Consider the following 18,134-nt stretch of genomic DNA (forward strand, 5'->3'; position numbering starts at 1 on the left):
AAAGTCCACACCTATGCTGGGGATAAGGACTGAACTACTACAGGAGTTCCTGTAGATTTCCTCACTGAAACTCATGTTCCTGGGGTAAATGTAAGATTTTAAAATAAAATGGTTACATTATTTATGTATTTAGTGTGTGTGTGTGTGTGTGTGTGAGAGAGAGAGAGAGAGAGAGAGAGAGAGAGAGAGAGAGAGAGAGAGAGACAGAGAGAGAGAGAGAGATCAGAGAGATGTTGCTGAGCCATGGTAGTGTGTAGGTGTCATAGGTCAGAAGTGGGTTCTCCTCTTAAAACATGTGAGTACCAGGGATCGAACTTGCAGTAAGTACTGTACCTGCTGAGCCATTTTAGAGCCATGGAAATGCACTGAAAGTGTATAATACCAAAGCATTGATTCTGAGTGGGGAAAGGACACTAGAATGAGTATTTAGAGTGCAGCTTTCACGGGGCTCTGAGAAAGAACTTGGCAAATATGGTGAAGTCTGCTCCCTAGGGTTGATCCTGGCTCTCTCTGTCCAGGTGTTTTCAGCAGCCTCAGACCCTGCTGTTCTCAGCTCTGCCTGCACTCTAGAAACAACCTTACCTCCCACGCTCACCCCTAAGACTGAGCTTTAAAACTGCCCATGCGGAAGACTCTACTGAGGGAGTGTTATAGTCTGGGGCGGAGGCCCTGGCATGAATATTTTAGAAAACTGGCCTAGAGGTTCTGGAACCCCTTTATTTACTTGTACCTCTGGTCTCAAAGTGTAATTCCTAGGCCAGCAGCTGCAGCAGCAGCCAGGAACTTATTACAAATGTGCAGCCTGGAGTCCTACCTCAAGACCAAAGGAGCATGAATCATAATGGTGTGGTACGGTCACTCTGGCGCCCTGAAGTCTGAGCACCACTCACTGTGTCCTTTCCAAGCCATGTCAATGGCGGAGTCCTCCAAGCTTCCTTCTCTTCTGTGTCCATCTAATTGAATGCTTCTTTTAACCTTTTCCTTAGTTATTTGCCTTAGTCTTTATGCGAGCAGATACTAAAATGAACACACACGCACACCCATACACGTAGACATGAACCCGATCACTGGAGAGTCTGATAAAAGTACCTGGTTCCAAATCTTAGTTTCTGGTAATCAGACTGTGCGCCCCTCCTTTTCCCTCCTCCCCCCACTTTCTTCTTCTATTTCACTTTCTCCCTTTTGTATCTGAGTGAAGTCTCTCTAAGTAGTGCAGCCTGGCCTAGAACTTGCTAGGTAGCCCAGGCTGCCTTCAAATTTGCAATCCTCCTGCCTCAGTTTCCTGGGTGCTTGGACTAACAGATATGCATCTGTAATTATAGGAATGCCTAGGATACATACATACATACATACATACATACATACATACATTCCTAGGATACATACATACATACATACATACATACATACATATATTCAAAAGTTTGAGAAAAGCTATCTAATTGGTCACAAGACTTGGTCAGATCTTCCCAACCTTTCTTTCTCAGGTTGAAATTTTATTCTTCAACCTGACGATTCTGCCTGGGGCTCCCAGGCCACATGGAGCTGGCCTTAATAAATTCTGTAGGTCACTTTTGCTCTCTAGGTATCCTATTTCCACCTGTAAAGTAAGATGCTAGGTTGGGTTTCGTTCTCGGCTGGTGGAGACCATGCATGTGGATGCTTGTGACTCTGAAGCACCAACACAAACTGCACAGCCAGTGAGTAGAATGTCGCTTCGGTTCCTTCTCAAAGGGACCTAGCTCTCACATTTTAATACGTTGTTTCAGTAATGTAGTTCATTTGTGTTTAAAATGTGCATTTCGTGCCAAAGGAATTGATACAAATATTTTGAGTGAAAAGTTTGGGATGACAAATATTTTAATTTTGAAATCAGACTGCATATAAAGCACGATAGCTTACAAACCTGCCTCCATGGCCTTCTACTAAATAAGAAATGGCTCTGACACCGAGAAAGTTGTGAGCAGGTACTAAGATTATATGAACAATGAAGCACGAGGACTGAGGACATACATGTATAGAAATTAATATTTAGATCAAATACAGTTACTCAAAGGAATCTGGACATAGAGATCAAGCCAGAAGTCTGCACAGCAGTGTACTGCAGTTTCCTTTGACTGTAGGCAAGGAAACTGACTGGGAGTCCATTGTGTTTGGACATGACTAAAAAAGCAGGGATATTATGCTTGCAAAGTACTGAGAGAATAATCCAATGCATTTAGTATGTATTTTTTCCTATATTTCCAAAGCTTTACATAAATGTGTATTATGTTTTTTTGTGATGTAAAAATTAAAAAAAAAAGAAAAGAAAACTTACTATCCAGGAAAGGCACCACTTCCAACACTAACATGTCACATGTCACTAATGCTGCTTTTTAGAGCTAGGAAGTGGTTGAATATTGGCATGTGATTACGGCTCTATTCTGGGTCAGTTTTGTTTTAATTTCTCAACTTTCCCCAGACCTACACCTGTACACATATATATTATAGGGCAGGATCTAAGTCTGAGAGAGACTGTGCATTTTTGTTCTGAGGTCTGAAGTCTAAAGACATAGAAAGCAGACCAAGAAGGTAATGGGTGAGGAAAAACAGAGAAGGTAGAAGGACAGGAGTTATTAAAGAGAATAGAAATCCAATTTGTTTTCTTCTGCTGTGAACTTGGTCACAGGACTGTTGTTCTTTTCATTTGTGCTGGATGTCCAAATTCAATTTTTTTGTAAAGTAGCAAGAATCATTTTGCATTCCAAAAGAATCCAACATGTGTTAAACCTTTGAGATAGTGAATGTGTGGCTTTCCTCTATTTTTTGTGAGTTAGGGGCTTTCCTTTTAATTCCACTATTAGTGTAGTAGGAAGTATATATGAGTAGTCACTGGATATATTTGTTGCATTGACCAACCTAGAAAAATGATTTTTTTCCCCAAAAACAATTGTTTTGGAGAGAGGGGTCTTGTAGCCTAAAATTTTTCCTTCTTCTGTTTGAAATCACCACAAATCATTTTACTAAAATATTTACATACACATAGTTGTATTGATATAAATAAAATAAAATTTGATTTTAAAGAAAGAGACAAGCCTTAAGGAGATGCTGATCCCGGGATATATGCAAGGACTTAAAGAAGTTGTTATGAACACTTGTGGAAAATAAGTCTAGCTCAGACAGAATTTTCATTTCAAGCCAGTTATTTTATTTCTGTCTTTAGTTATTTTCTTTTTAAACTCCAGAAGCCACTTTTTGCAGCTTTGAGATGTCCCCTTGGATTTGAATGAGGGCATAATTTTCTGGACTGCAGAGATGGCTCTGTCTTTCAGCTAGAGCCATCTCTGCAGAGCCTAGAGCCAGAAGGCCATCTTTTCTCATTGTACTGGAACCAGCTCAGAAGTAGAGGGAGGTGTGTTCAGCACACCTATTATGGAAGAGTTGTTGATTGTCTGTCCTAGGAGGATCTGGCTCCACCGAACAAGACACCTACTAGGATTCAAAAGATGGTGATAACCTTAGACTCTTATCTAGACCTTGCTGGATCTCAGTTTCTTCAGTGCAGAAGAACAGCTTGATAGTAATTAAGCAGTATGTAATCTTTGTAATGACTGTTTAAGTCAGTAATATTTTACCCTCATTTTATTGCTGCAGAAGCAGGGATGGGAAAAAGCAAAGTCACTTGGGCAGAGTTCCAGTATGAAGCCTGACATTCTGGAGCTTTATGTCTTCAGGGACAGTGAGTTGTCCGTTCTGTGGTCCTCAGACTCCACTCTGAGAATCTGCGGTTTTCTCTGAAGTGAGTCCTAGCTGTTGTCTGAATGTGATTCTGAGTTTCATTCTAATTCTGAAACATGAATCAGGTTATTGAAATGTACATTTCCAGCCTTACTCTTAAAATATTTTATGTGCTGGAGGAAGCTGGAAGAGGGCATTGTATCCCCTGACATTGCAGTTACAGATGGTAATGAGCCACCATGCTGGTGCTGGAAATCAGACCCAGGTCCACTGGAAGAGCAGCAAGTGCTCTTAATCACTTAGCTATTTCTCCAGTCACTCTTCAGCCTTTTAGCTCAAGCCCTAAAGCTTTGAAAAACAAAGCAGTTGTTATTTACCATTGTAGAGTTTATCAATCTATAGGACATAGGGTACTAAGATAAGAAAGCTGGGCCATTTGTAGCTCATCCACACCTTGAAGTGCTGGGAAGGGTGTTAACCTACCTCCCAGTAGCCTATCAGTTCCCTGTGTTTATCACATAAGTTCAAACTGACTAAAGTCCTAGGACCTAAGAATCCCATTCGGGAACCTTGGGAAAAGAAAAGCTCCTTGGAGAAAGAGGCTGCCTTTGCTGTAACTTCTCTGTACAAACAGAGGCTTCCCTGGAAGCCCTGCTCATTCCTGGCATACCTCTCTCTAGAGAGGGATACTCTGTGAAGCTGTGTGCTTTTAATATTATTTTTTCTTTTATCAGACACTTACTCTTTAGTCTTAGCAAGAGAGTGACTTCCCATTTTACCTGTAGGGAATGCATAAGGCAAAGGCATAGTTCATTTGCTTTCTTTTTAAAAACTAATTTTTTATGCATGTATGGGTATGCACTACATAAGTGCCTGGCACACTGGAGACCAGAAAGGAGCATCAGGTCACCTGGAACTGGAGTTGCAGATTGCTGTGTCATCCATATCTTCAGTCCCAGACCACAGCTTTCTTATCTTTCAATTCTCCTCTTGACTCATTATTTCCCTGTAATAATTTTATTATCACATCTGGTCCTTCCACCTTCTCATCTAGACTCATTGTTGTCTGCTGATACTCTCCAAGATGTAATTATATAGAATATTGATAAAAATTGCACTCTTACCATCAACACAAGCTTAAGCAGAAGATGACAATTTCTCAATAAGACCTGGTGATTTCAAGTTATTATATTCTAATTCCTACATTTACTTAATACTGTGTAGTATCTAAGGACACATGTCCTGTCCCAATAAAAGGGAGATAGTATCTAGATAAATATAGAGTGCAAAACTATTTAATATGTTTAATTAAATATTAGTTTAATATTTAATATTCAAATTCTTTAGGATTAATGGAACAAATGGAACAAAGTCCAATTAACTAAAATAAAATTTGTTGGGAGCAAGGCAATGAATAAATAAAGAACAAACTTAAGTGAAATTAAACTCCTGGATTGTGAATTTTTCCTAGATAAGTGGCATATCCATGAAGCCACACATTCTGTAATCTGTAGGTTAATGGACAGTGTTCCTCTACATAAGCTAGGATTTCCTTTGACTATAATAAAGGAACTTTCATAGTTTGAACATGGCTGTACTCGTTAGTTTTTCTGTTGACTTAATGCAAGTTAGGGTCATCTGGGAAGAGAGAGCTTCATTTGAGAAAATGCCTCCATCTGACTGGTCTGTAGACAGGTCTATGTGATTGGTGTGGGAGGATCCAGTCCACTGAGGATGATGCCATCCCTGGGCAAATGGTCCTGAGTCATATAAGAAAGCAAGATGAACAAGTAAATGAGCAGTGTTCCTCATGGTATCAGTCTAATTTCTGCTTCCAGGTTCCTGCCCTGGACTGTAACTCCTTTCGCCTCCAAATTGCTTTTGGTCATGATGTTAATCAGAGCAATAGAAAGCAAACCAGGACAACAGGCCTTGCCCTGATCTGGGGTATCCTCCTGACATAAAGGAAAATATTAAAACATGAAAAGAGATTTTTTTTTCTTCTACAAAAATTTTAAGGTTTTACATTTGTCATGTTTCTGACCTATAAGTTATTTTAGTGTATAGATGGTACAAAATAAGGACCTAGTTTCACTTAATCCTTCTTATCACAGAAAATAGCCATCTTCCCTGACTATTTATTAGGATTTTTTTTTTTTGTCAACTTGAGGCAAAGTAGGTCATTTGGGAAAGGGGAACTTCAGCTGAGAAAATGCCTCCATCAGATTGGCTTGTAGGTATGTCTGTGGGGTGTTTTCTTGATTATGATTGATGTGGAAAGATCCGGCCCATGTTCAGTTATTGAGTGTTATGATGGATGTCTAACCATTTGACATTGTGAAATCGAGTTATCATCTACAAATGTATCATAGCTCTCCTAGTATATATGCAGCCCATGGACCCCAGGTTGGGCAGCCGTGGTCCTTATCCCATGCTTTCTTATTTATCTTCTAGGCCACATTGCTGTGGGTAAATTTTCATTCTTGCTAATGTCTGTTTCTGGCATCTCTGTGGGTTGAGTATCCCTCATGGGAATGTTTGCATCCTGGTGTTTCAAACTGTAAATTTTTGAATTTGGGGGTTTGAATCCAGCATTCAACAAGTTTTGGATTTTGGAGCGTTCTGGATTTCAGATGTTCAGGTAAGGAGAAAAAGATATGTACCCTGTATTCTGTTGTCAGTTCCTCCCTGACTCAAGAGGAATTACTGAGGTTTTATAGTGAGTGCTGAGACCTGGTAGGGCCACTTCATCACTTTTCTCATTGCTGTGACCAAAATATCTGATAGGAAACAACATAAGGCAGGGATAGCTTATTCAGTGCATGGTCTGAGAGACAGTCCTCAGCACATGCAAGGAATGGATATGGAGCAGCTCCTGACTGTGGTGGCAAGAGCTTGTCTGTATCTAGGTAGATCAGGAAGCAATGAGGGGGACAAGGAACCTCAAGCCTGCCTCCCAGAGACCCAGTTCCTTTAGGTAGGCCCCAACTCACAGAGGTTCCATAGCTTTCCACAAGAGTGCCATCAGCTGGGGACCAAATGTTCAAACACATGAGTCTGTGGAAGACTTTTACATCTAAAACATAACGTCAAGGCTTTCTCTTCCATTTACTCATCTTCAGGAGTCATTTAGGCTCTTTTAGGTCTTTAATATTTTTATAAATGCTTAATTTGCTATCATGTTAATTTCAGATGGCAGATTTGGCTGGAATAGATCAATTTTAGCAGAATGGACAAGTTTAAGACCCTAAACTTTTCTGTTCATAGTCTTGGTATGGATCTCCACTGTATCTCCTATACATAATATCATCTTTATAAACATTACAAATCTAAAATATACAAAGTTTAATACAATTCTCTATATAGATCTTGCACATTAAAAAACTATACCTACCTACTTGATGGATTTTTCTTTTCATGACTTAAGGCTTTCTTGCTTCCTTTTCATTTTTTTCTTTTCCCTTCCATCAATTTCTCTCTAGTTTTTCAGGCTCATTTCTTCACCTATGCCTATTTTTATAGAAAGTTAGAAGCTGACAGAGGAAAACAGCACTGGAGAGAGACATGGACGTTTACCAGGGAGGCTCATGTATTACAATTTGTTTTTCTAACACTACCATTCTCTGTTGGGAATGGGTCTGTGTACCTTTGGAGTCAAAGACCACAGTGGAAGTGCTTGCTGCAGGGTGTATGCCTGAATGGAAGGATAATTTCTCCTGGGTCTTCAGGTATTATGGTTCATGCTAGTGTGTTTTTGTATGCTCTGTTAAGCTCCTATCATAAAATGTGGGCAAGATCATTTTTTTTACTTAGAAAATTCCCAAAACTAGTGTTCCCAGTTGTTGGTCATTGTCATAGACAATTTCCCATGGACATCAGAGTTTGAATAACTCGATATTTTCAAAAGGAACAGGTCAGGATGTATAATCTACAAAATGTATAAAGAAACAAATGAGGAAGTTAAATGGCTGTGTGTGTTTATTTCATAGATCCAATCTGTTATAATTTCAGAGTAGCTAAATAAAACCCTTCTTGTATATTGGAAAAGTGATGACAGAAGGCCATTCTGGTATTTTGCAACCATAACCAGCAATGTGGAAAGATACAGAAGTTATTAATTCACATTTAACTATAATATTGAACAGATTTAAAGATGATATTTCTAAGAATGATTATCTTTTTTATTTTAACCTTCTTGAGCTTTGAGGTGCAGCTTTTCTTACTAAGGAATAAGGCTACCTTTATCCTCTTGGTATATTAATTAATTAGGGGTCCCCCCATGTGTATGGAGGTTAGGCTATCAAAAACTCTGTTGAATATCCTTAAAAGTGACAGGAATTTATCTGTGCTTGTCGCTGGATGGTTGTTCCGACAAACTGCTGAACTCCCTGCTATCCTTCAGGTGTTTTTTCTTGTGGCATTAATGTAGCTCCTATAGCATCTGAGGGGGTTGTGCACGAACATCTTCAGCATGATTCTTTGACTTGTCATTCTAAGCAAAAGTCTGAGATACCCTCTGAGTGGGGCTGCTTCAGTGACATGAACCAGTGACTTGAACAAAGGGGAATGGCAAGGAGATTGGTTTATAATCTAGAACTGCCCTATAACTGAAGACCAGTCAGGGAAGACAAGAACAGCCTTCCAGTGGGTCAGTCTCAGGAAAGGGGCATAACCTGCACGAAAACCTGTGCACCGAAGAAGGCAGCATGGCTACTGGGTAAATAACCAACAGTTTCCATGGGTATTAGATTGGGTATTATTGGACACTCCAGGCAGGTGGGTGCCTAGGTCACATGACATCAGGAAAACAAGGAAGGAGCTGACTTTATTGCTTGTCTGCTATGTGTTAGCCTATGTGCTGGGAGTTTTTCCAGTATGCATTTTATGCATTTATGCTTTTACTGTAGTTCTGTAAGATAGTGCTTCAAAGGCATTTCCTCTGAATTGAAATATTCCCCCTAAGAGAGAAGAGGGAAAACCAGAAGACTAGCTGCTAAGCAAACTTATAAAGCACAGGAAGTTCATGAAACTTGTATGACTTAGGAAGTCCCAGTAGTTGCAATACTGGTGAAATCCCATTCCAAGGTTATGTACATAGCAAATGGTTTCTGGGGAGGAGGAGACTTGTCAGCAGAGTTGTTTGCAAGTTGAGAAGAGAATTCCAGGGATGTAGCTTTCATGAGTTCTCACTTATGATGGGATGTGCTTTTCTGTGATGCAGCTGCTTTTGAGTAAACCACTACCCAAGTTCCTGTTATTAATTAATAAAGTCATTGGTTCACCAAGCTAGACTTGAGTGGAATAATTTCTTTGTTCTGTCATCAAAGCCTTATCTGGGGTGAATAGATGTCTCTACACATTTCCCCAGAGACAGTGACACAGAAGGTGGTATAGCCACAATCTCATTTTTTTGTTTGAAGAAATCAAGGCACAGAAGGATGAAGTCTCATTTATGATAGTTTTGAACTTTTCCTTTAACCTCCATGCCCAAAGAAATGAAGCATCCCATCTATCCCCTTTTCACTCACATTTGTATTTCCTACCCATTCTTTTGATTATATTCTTTGAAGAAATATAGAGTGGCAGCAATATCTTAATCGACTGAAGAAACAAGCCTTTTTTGCCATGTCAAAAGGAAACGTATTGGGCAAAGTAATTGCTAAAGAGTAGTTTTACAAACATCCGTTGAGCTGCTAAAAATTATTTCAACTAGCTCCACCAGTCCTACATGGCACCTACGGTATCTATGCCCATTACCAATGGAATAGCGATTTTTATAATTGGGAGCATCTGTCATTTCGTTATAGCTAACTGACTCAGGCTTTCATTTCTGATATTTTAAGCTATATGAATGTCACTGTCATTGGTCAGACAGATGGATGCAGAATCTTGATACACAGCTTTTTATTCTACTATCCTGTCTGGAGTCTTTTATTCTGCAACTGTCTGTGTATCTGCTTCTGGGGACAGGCATGCTGTCTTGTGGTTGAAAGAATAAAGCAAACAACGTGGCAGAGATTGATCAGGGTAGAAAAAATATCGACCCTGTTGAAATTTTCTACTGGCAAATCCAGTTTAATGATCCAAAGGAAACAGTTTTAATTGCCCTTTTAATAGTCTGAGCTAGCTGTCTCTTTGGTCCTGTCTTGGGAGTTGTTTGAAAGTGAAGCTGTCTCAATCTTAATGCCATTAAAACAGTCTCCTCTTACATCCTGGGCAGCTCCTGGCAGCCTCTGATCCATTTGGATTCTCTAATGTTCATCTATATCTGTAGGCATCTGGTAGCCAAGAGGTGACTTTTAAACTTGATGCGGCAGAGTGAAATAATTGTCTAAGCCTTTCATAAGCTAAACTACCTGGTAGAGAGGAGTGACTAACTGTGTAATACCTTTACCAGTGCACCCATAGTTGTATCTGGTAGAACATGAGGCTGCCACCAAGGTGGCTGGAAAACTGGCACTGCAGAAGCTGTTAGAGATTGGCCTGTTGTTATGGTTTGTGTGTGAAGTGAACAAAAGTTTCAAGTGTCAATTGCTTTGGTCCTTGAAGCTGACAGAGGTGGGGCTCTTGGAGAGTGATCTGGCTGTGAGTGCTTTGCCTCTATTGATGGGTTAGTTCAATTATGGATTCAGATATTGAATAGGTGGACTGTGGAAGATGAGACTGGTCAGAGGAAGCAGCTCATCATCTTTGAGGGGTAAAGTGCTTGGTTATGGCCCTTTCTGTTGATTCTGTGAACTCTTCCTGGCTACCACAAGGTAAACAGCTTTTTTCTATGTCTTTCCTACATGATGGGCTAAGAGCTCTGAAACCATGAGCCCAAACTAACCTCTTCTCATTGAGATTGTTTCAGGTATTCTGTGATGAAAAAGATGACTGACATAGCTGATCTCAGTGGATCTGTCCTGGAGTGGCCTGTGTTTTACTCTTTGTCCCCATTTCACCACTGTAATTATGTCTGCTTGCGCTTAGCCTTTCCTTCCTATTTGTGAGGTTCTTCTCCACCCTTCACTCAAAGATGTCACTTTCCCTCATTTTATCTCTTAGGATCCTCTGCTAAGGAGGGATTTAGTGAGGGTTTCCAATGATAAGACAGTGCTTCCTCTCCAGAATCCACAAAAATGGCCATATTCATAGGCTGTATTAGACAGCTTTGGCATTATGACAAAAATGTATGCAAGCTTTCTATTGCATACCATAATAAAGATTTAAAATGATAATAGTTCCCTACATAAATCCTTGAGTAAGACTGACACAGGGCGGAAAGTCTCCTGGTTACTCTGGTTTGTTCGACTCCCCTGCTCTTGCAGTCACCTGTGATACACACAAACGCTTACACTTCAGGGAAATGTATGCCTACTCTTGAGGCCGAGGGCCTCAGGAATGTGTTGGTGACAGAGAAGGTGTGATATATTGTTCCTGAAAGGAAATAGTTCTAATTAGGTGCAGGAACTAGTTTGCTTGAGTCTTTTATGTCCTGAATGTTTGCATATTTCCATTCCAGATTTATGAAGCCACTTTGTGGATGTTAAGGAACCTCTATAACCTAGGGTGTTAAAAATAACAGCTCACACTTACAAAGCACTTATGGTGTTCCTGGCAATGTTCTAAACACTTTGCATATATTAAAGAATTGATTGCTTAGGACAATTTTATCAAATAGGCGATAGTTGTTGTTTTCTACATAAGGGACCTGGGGCACAAGGAAAATGAGTAAATTTTTAAAAAGAAACAGGGGGAAGAGATATTCTGGGGGGTCTTGGAGAAATTGGGAGAGGGGTATTTGTGGTTCATGAAACTGTAAGAGAATAAATGAAAGATACTGTATTTTTAAAAAAGCAAACCAAAGCCAAGGTCTTTTCACTGAGACAATATTATATTAGCCAGTTCCTCCCCAGTCAATATTCTTGGGTATATGACTTCCAGTTCTTGGAGAAGAGAGAGCTATTAGCACACCATGCTTGCATGGTGTTCCTAGGGAAGTGTTTTCCTGGGTTCAGCTGCCCAAGGATTCAGAAGCTACTGAGGCAATGGTACGAGGGGGACTGACTAGTGCCAGGCTGTTTGCAGATCTTGCTGTTGTGTACGCGGCATTGATTTTGTAGGCACTTGCAGCAGTTACGGTGTCATGCATCTTTTGGTAACCTGGGGGAGAGCCTGCAAGACCAGCAGCAGAGCTGAATTCCTTTCAGGGAGGCCCTGAGAGAGTAATGCATGAAGCTGTGAGAGAGAAACCTAAGTTGCACTGGAAACCCCAGGAGTGGAGATGTAAGGAATGAGGACTATCTGCAGAGGGAAGCTGTAGGCGGTGGAGAGAGACATGTAGGCTACGAATGCCACACCATAGGAGTGGGGCTGCCCAAGCCTGTCGGAGCTCACACCACACTACTACCATGTGTCTGGGAAACAGACATACAGGAGCTACCGTTTTCCCTCCTGGGATTTAGTTTTGGTTTTGTTCAACCTTTTTTAGTTATCCTCTTGTTTTTCCTTTTTTAAAAAAACAGAAATGCTTAATCTTTGTCATTGTTGGAAGAGTAATCTTAATAATCAATCAGTTATTAATGGTGTTAGTAATAATAATGTCCTTTTGATTTTCAGGGGCTCCTAGTTAACAGACTACCTTAAGTCTTAGTAGAGACTAACTTAGAATGTTGAACAGTGTTAATCTGAGACTCTGAAGATGATAGAAACAGGCTAAGTTCATAATACATTATGAGACAGCTGTTAGCCATTTGGAGCCAGCATAGAATATTCCAGTTTGAATATGAAATGTTCCCCACATCCCATGGTCTTGTGTTTGGATATGTGTTCCCCAGCTGGTGGCAGCTGATCATGGAATAAGGGCTAGGAAAACTAGAATTGGCTCTCTGTTTCTAACCCTAAGGCTGTGATTGGACTTTGACAGCCACAGTCATTTAATACTGACCACTTCATGTCACTGGCACTCTTATCCTATTTGTGTGTGAGTTGTTTCAATATTTTATTTTTTCAAAGCAATACATGTACATTTTAAAAAGAGTTAATGTTACAAAAGCTTGTATCAAGCCAGGTGGTAGTGGCTCATGCCTTTAATCCCACTACTTGAGAGGCAGAAGCAGGTGGATCTTTTGAGTTCGAGGCCAGCCTGGTCTGCAGATTGAGTTCCAAGACAGCCAAGGCTACACAGAGAAACCCTGTCTCCAAAAACAGAAAACCAAACCAACCAACCAACCAAACAAAAATAGGCTTATGGCAAAAGCCCCTGTCCCTCGAACTTGTTTCTTGTATCCCAGAATTGGGGTATCTGTTTCCTTGTGTTAATTTCCATATTTCTCAGTAATATGTTTTTTTTGCCTCAGTTTTCATTTATTGTTTAGTTATTTTTAAAAAGAAGGTCTCTTCATGTAGTCCTGGACGCCTGTAATTTGCTGTCTATACCAGGCTGACTTCAAACTCACAGAGATCTGCCTACTACTGCCTCCCTGAGTTCTGGGCTTAAAGGCATATGCCACTGCCTGGCCCATTTTTGTTTGTATACTGCTCACAATCTTGACACTTATGGGTTTAGTTGGGTGTTATTTCTTGTTCCTCATGCAGTGGCTGTCATGTGATACTTGTGGCTGAGGGGTCTGAGCTTTTTTTTTATTCATCACATTAGGTTTTTTTTATTGTTACCTGTGCCTTTAAATTATAGGATAGGACCAACCTCATTAATACCATAATCCCTTTGTGCTGTTTTATTTTCCTTCTTGTATGTATCAAATCTCTTACTGAACAATGAGTTCTGGGTTGCAAAACAGGATTTATTTTTGCACCTGTCTAACCTGCCTTTGGAGTATGAGCTTCTTTGTTGACATATTAAATTCCTAGCTTGCAGGGCTGGAAGGATGGCTTGATTGTTAAGATCAGTAGCTCTTCTTTCAGAGGAGCCAGGTTGTGATCTCAGCACTCACACAGTGGTTCACAACCATCTGTAACTCCAGTTCCAGGGGACACAATGCCCTACTCTGGCCTGTGAGGACACCAGGCACACACGTGGTACACAGACATGCATGAGGCAAAACACTATCCACATTAAGAAATAATAATAAATTCCTGGCTACAATGAACAGCTGAGGGCTGAGTGTACGGCTCTTGCCTGGCCTCTCTTTGGTGGCTCAGGGTGCACAGAGCATTGGAAATGAGAAGCAGAGACTGTCAACCTTTCAGTCTTCAGTTAGCCTAAAGCCTGACATCACTTTGTATTGTTTTGCTCATAGTAATCACAGAGCTGTTCCAGATCTGGGGAGAGTCTTGCTCTTCCAAACAGCTCATTTAAGGAATCCAAACGGTTAGGCCTTTATTTGTTTATTATTATTATTATTATTATTATTATTATTATTATTATTATTATTATTCTTTCATAGCACTTAGTGTGGTGCTGCATGCATTCTAAGTGAGAAAGGAGCACATGATTTTATTTCCTGAAATGGAATAAACCCATCACCAACCAAACTAGAGGCAGTGTAGTTAGAATCTGTTAGTGGGCCTTTTAGCATCACTGGCTAGGGATTAGAGGATGGTACCCTTGCTCTGGTTCCTCCGATAATTAGTTGTTACACCTTTGCAAAGTCACTTCTGTCGGGTTTGTATCTTGATGTTTCTCTGGAGGATTGTGCAATAAGAGTCATTCAAGTTAAATCACAGCATCAGGTCTTCTCAGATAACTGTGGTACTGCTCAGGGGTCTTAGCTTCTCATTCTTGTTTCATTCTTTATATTTCCTCCTAATTTTATCAATTAATCTTTCCAGCAAGGGTATTATTAGATAGATGGTGTGAGTTAAATATTAACCATTCATAGAGTATGGTGGCCCTATAAGAGAACCAAGAAATGAATGGCCTACAAGGCCAAACAAAGATAACAAGAAAAGAAAAATACAGGTTCACTTTATTTATGTATATAGGTACAAGAGTCCTAAATTAAGTGTTATCTTACCCAATCCAATAGTATTTATTAAATATAGTGAAATTTGGAACAAGTATAATGCAGCTACGATTCATTGTGTTTTCATTTTTATGACTAAGTACTTGTTTCCTTTGCCTACCAAAGGGGTCTACTGCAATTCCCTTCCTCTTGGTAACTAGCTCTTCATTAGCTGCCCTTGGAGGTATAGCTTTCCCATGGTGAGCTTTAAAAGGAACTTGATTTCTTTGTGCTTTGCTTGCACCATCCTTCTAGATGCCACTTCCATGAGCTCTCTATGCCGGCTACACAGCCTTCATTCTGGCAGTTTCCCACCGTCAGTGGGAATGCACCCCTCTCCTCCAGGGAGTGGAATTCCGTAACTTCCTTCCTTTCCATGGTTTTATTTCCCCATTTTCATGAGCGCATTTTCTGATAGTTTTTGAGAAACTGTGTCTGAGAGATAGAAAGCCACCATGGCTTTATTTCCTCCCTTGTGATGGGCAAGTTGCTTGTTAGGACCTAGTGTGCAGAGTTTGGGTGCTCCGACCTGCAGTGTTGCTGTGGGGGATTGCCTAGACAGTCCTCCTTCTGATCCTCTAGTCATGCACAGTAAACTGCTGGGGTTTTAGGTTGCTTTTCTTGATATTTTCCCGACATTTCTCAGGGGTGTTCTTCATGTAGCTCTGCATTCATTGTATTGGGTCTGCAGGCTGGAGAGTCGTCATGATACTCAGATCCAGAAATATTAGTGACAAATTCTCAATTGTAGTTTTTCTCTTCTAGATAGCCTTGCTTTGAAAAGATACCAGATCTCCTGGACAAGACATTAATAACCTTTTGTTTTCACTTCTCTTTTTGTATGCTTTTTTTCCCTCACATTTTCTGGAACATTTCAGTTTAAATATTTAACAACTTTATTGACAAAACATGTAGCCATTATATTTTTAACCTTTTCTAATTCTTTGGTATTCCTGCCACTCTAGTGCCTTTTTTGTGTTCCACTCAAAATATTTTTCAAATTACACTAGATATATTATTATTTCTCTGAAAATTTCTCTTTGCATTATCATTTTTTTCTGTTTCCTTTGCACTCTTTTTAATGTTAGCAACTGTTTCTTAAAAGGTGTTTGTATTTGTGTGTGTGTGTGTGTGTGTGTGTGTGTGTGTGTGTGTGTGTGTGTGTGTGTGAACATGTATGTTCAGGTGTCCATGCAGGCCAGAAAAGAGTGCTAGATGTACCACATGACAGTTGGGACTGAACTCTGGTCATATGTAAGAGCAACAGTGTTGCTGAATCATCTCTCCAGCCCCCATTTGGTGGTCCTGCATGTTCTTGTTTAAGAATAAAAGATTTTGAAACTGTGTTTGAACAGTGCTTTTCAACTAGTGTAACTTACTATATGGATAATTTAGGGGCTTACATATTTATTTTGTTAGAATTTTTCTATAATTTTGTATCTGTTAGAATTTTTCCTTGGGATAATTACTTTTTTCCCAAGAAATAATCTTTTTTTTTTTTTTACATGAAGATGGTATGTTTGATTTGGCTATTTCTGATTTGTATTGAGTGATAGGAGTGATCTGGAGTCACACACACACATACACACACACACACACACACACACACACACACACACACACACACACACACACAGCCCTCCAGTCAGTGGACCTGTTGCTTCATTTATTGGAGGGAAAAGGCAAGACCTTGACTGTAGACTTGGGGACAAGAATCTTTAATAGGTTTGTATCTTCTTAATCAATCTTTTCTCTAGTCTATGCCATCTTCTGAAGAATTTGTACCCTTAGTACCTTAAGTATTGTGTCATGCATATCCTTTAGGTTCTCTTCTGTAGGCACTCCAATCACTAACCAAACAACCAGCCATCCAACCACTCAACCAACCAGTCAGCCAGCCAACCTGCCAGCCAGCCAACTAACCACCAACCACACAACCAACCACCCAACCCACCATTCCACCATCCAATCAGCCTATCAGCCAGCCAATCAACCAACCAGCTAACCAACCACCAACCAACCTGCCAGCCAGTCAACCACTCACCTACCAATCAACCAAGCCACCACCCAACCAACCAGCTAACTAAAACCCAACCAATCAACCAACCGACTAAACTCATCCTGTTCCTACTTTAATATATATTGCTCCAGGTTTTCAGGTATCTGTTATTTTCAAATGAACCTTCAGTTTCTGCTCTTTGCCTTCTGTTTACTGGATGATCTTTAATTTTAGAATGATGAGTAGACATTCACCTTGGTATTCTAAATCCAGAAGTTTTCTCACTTATTTTTTGCAAATAAGAAAACTGTAAGTAAAGATTAAATGGCTCTTACTTAATGTCCTACTTTGACTTGCTATGTGAGTTAATGACCTCCACATTTCTAATTCTGGGGGATGATTCTGTGTTCATCTCACGTGACCTTTAAGTAACATTTGATGCGCTGATATCTTTTTATTTCTTGAGGGGCTTTCTTTACCTCCATCTTGGGTTACCACACTCTTCCTGCCTTCCTCCAAACTAACACATGTTGGGGAACTTTAAGGCTTAGTCTTTCTTCGTCCTTTCTTTCTATCTCCCTTTTCTATTCATTTTACTCTGTATGTTATTTTATCAATTCTTAAGATTTTTAAACACCATTCATATGGCAGACAATTCCCAAATCTGCATCTTTCCATGTCAGGCTTAGCTCCTGAGTTTCAGATTCAGTGTTCAACTTTTTCCTTAGCATCTCTATTTGGCTGTCTAATGAACATCCCAAACTCAAGATGACAAGCCCAAACTTTCCCTATCATTTGGGCTACATCTGGAATCCCCATACATGTTTGAAGCAGCAGTTCTCAACAAATGGGTCATAACCCCTTTGGTAAACCTCTATCTTCAAAAATATTTAAATTATGATTCATAACAATAGCAAAATTATAGTATGAAGTAGTAATGAAAATAATTTTATTGGGGGGGTCACCACAGCATGATTGTATTATAGGGTCGTACCATTAGGAAGGTTGAGAACCATCTAAGTTTACATCTTAAGTTCAGAGCATCTGTTTTCCCAGTGATTCAAGCCTAAAACTTGGAATCATCCATTGTTCTACTCTTTCTGTCATATCTATAAATAACCCATCTTACTTCAATATGGTCAAGGTCAAACCACCTTTGCACTTCACTGGACAGCACCCTCATCTAACCATTGGCATCTAACATAGATTGTGGTGGCGGTTTCCCAAGATTATTCCTCGCTGGTACATTTGCACCAACCATCTATTCACATTCAGGCTGAGGGATCCTTTTGAAATGTAACCCAATGCATACCAGAGGCCCAAGGGACCTGGTCCATCATCTCTCTCATCTCCTGCACTTTCATCCTTACTCTGCCACAGCCTCACTGATGCCCTCAAACAAGACAGGCAGTTTTCATCCCAGGGCCTTTGCACTGTTCCGCAGGAAGAAGCAATCTCTTTATCCTTCTCCT

The 18,134-nt window shown here is 40.1% G+C and overlaps 1 protein-coding gene and 1 pseudogene across 5 annotated transcripts in view; both read right to left on the reverse strand.

Annotated features, from left to right (window-relative positions):
• Positions 1–18,134, reverse strand: part of Kcnab1 (potassium voltage-gated channel subfamily A member regulatory beta subunit 1) — a 388,290-nt gene that overhangs the window by 25,989 nt on the left and 344,167 nt on the right. The window lies entirely within an intron of this gene.
• LOC113832911 lies at positions 13,438–13,528 on the reverse strand (annotated as a pseudogene).

This window comes from Cricetulus griseus (genome assembly GCF_003668045.3).
Source record: "Cricetulus griseus strain 17A/GY chromosome 1 unlocalized genomic scaffold, alternate assembly CriGri-PICRH-1.0 chr1_0, whole genome shotgun sequence".
Classification (NCBI taxonomy): domain Eukaryota; kingdom Metazoa; phylum Chordata; class Mammalia; order Rodentia; family Cricetidae; genus Cricetulus; species Cricetulus griseus.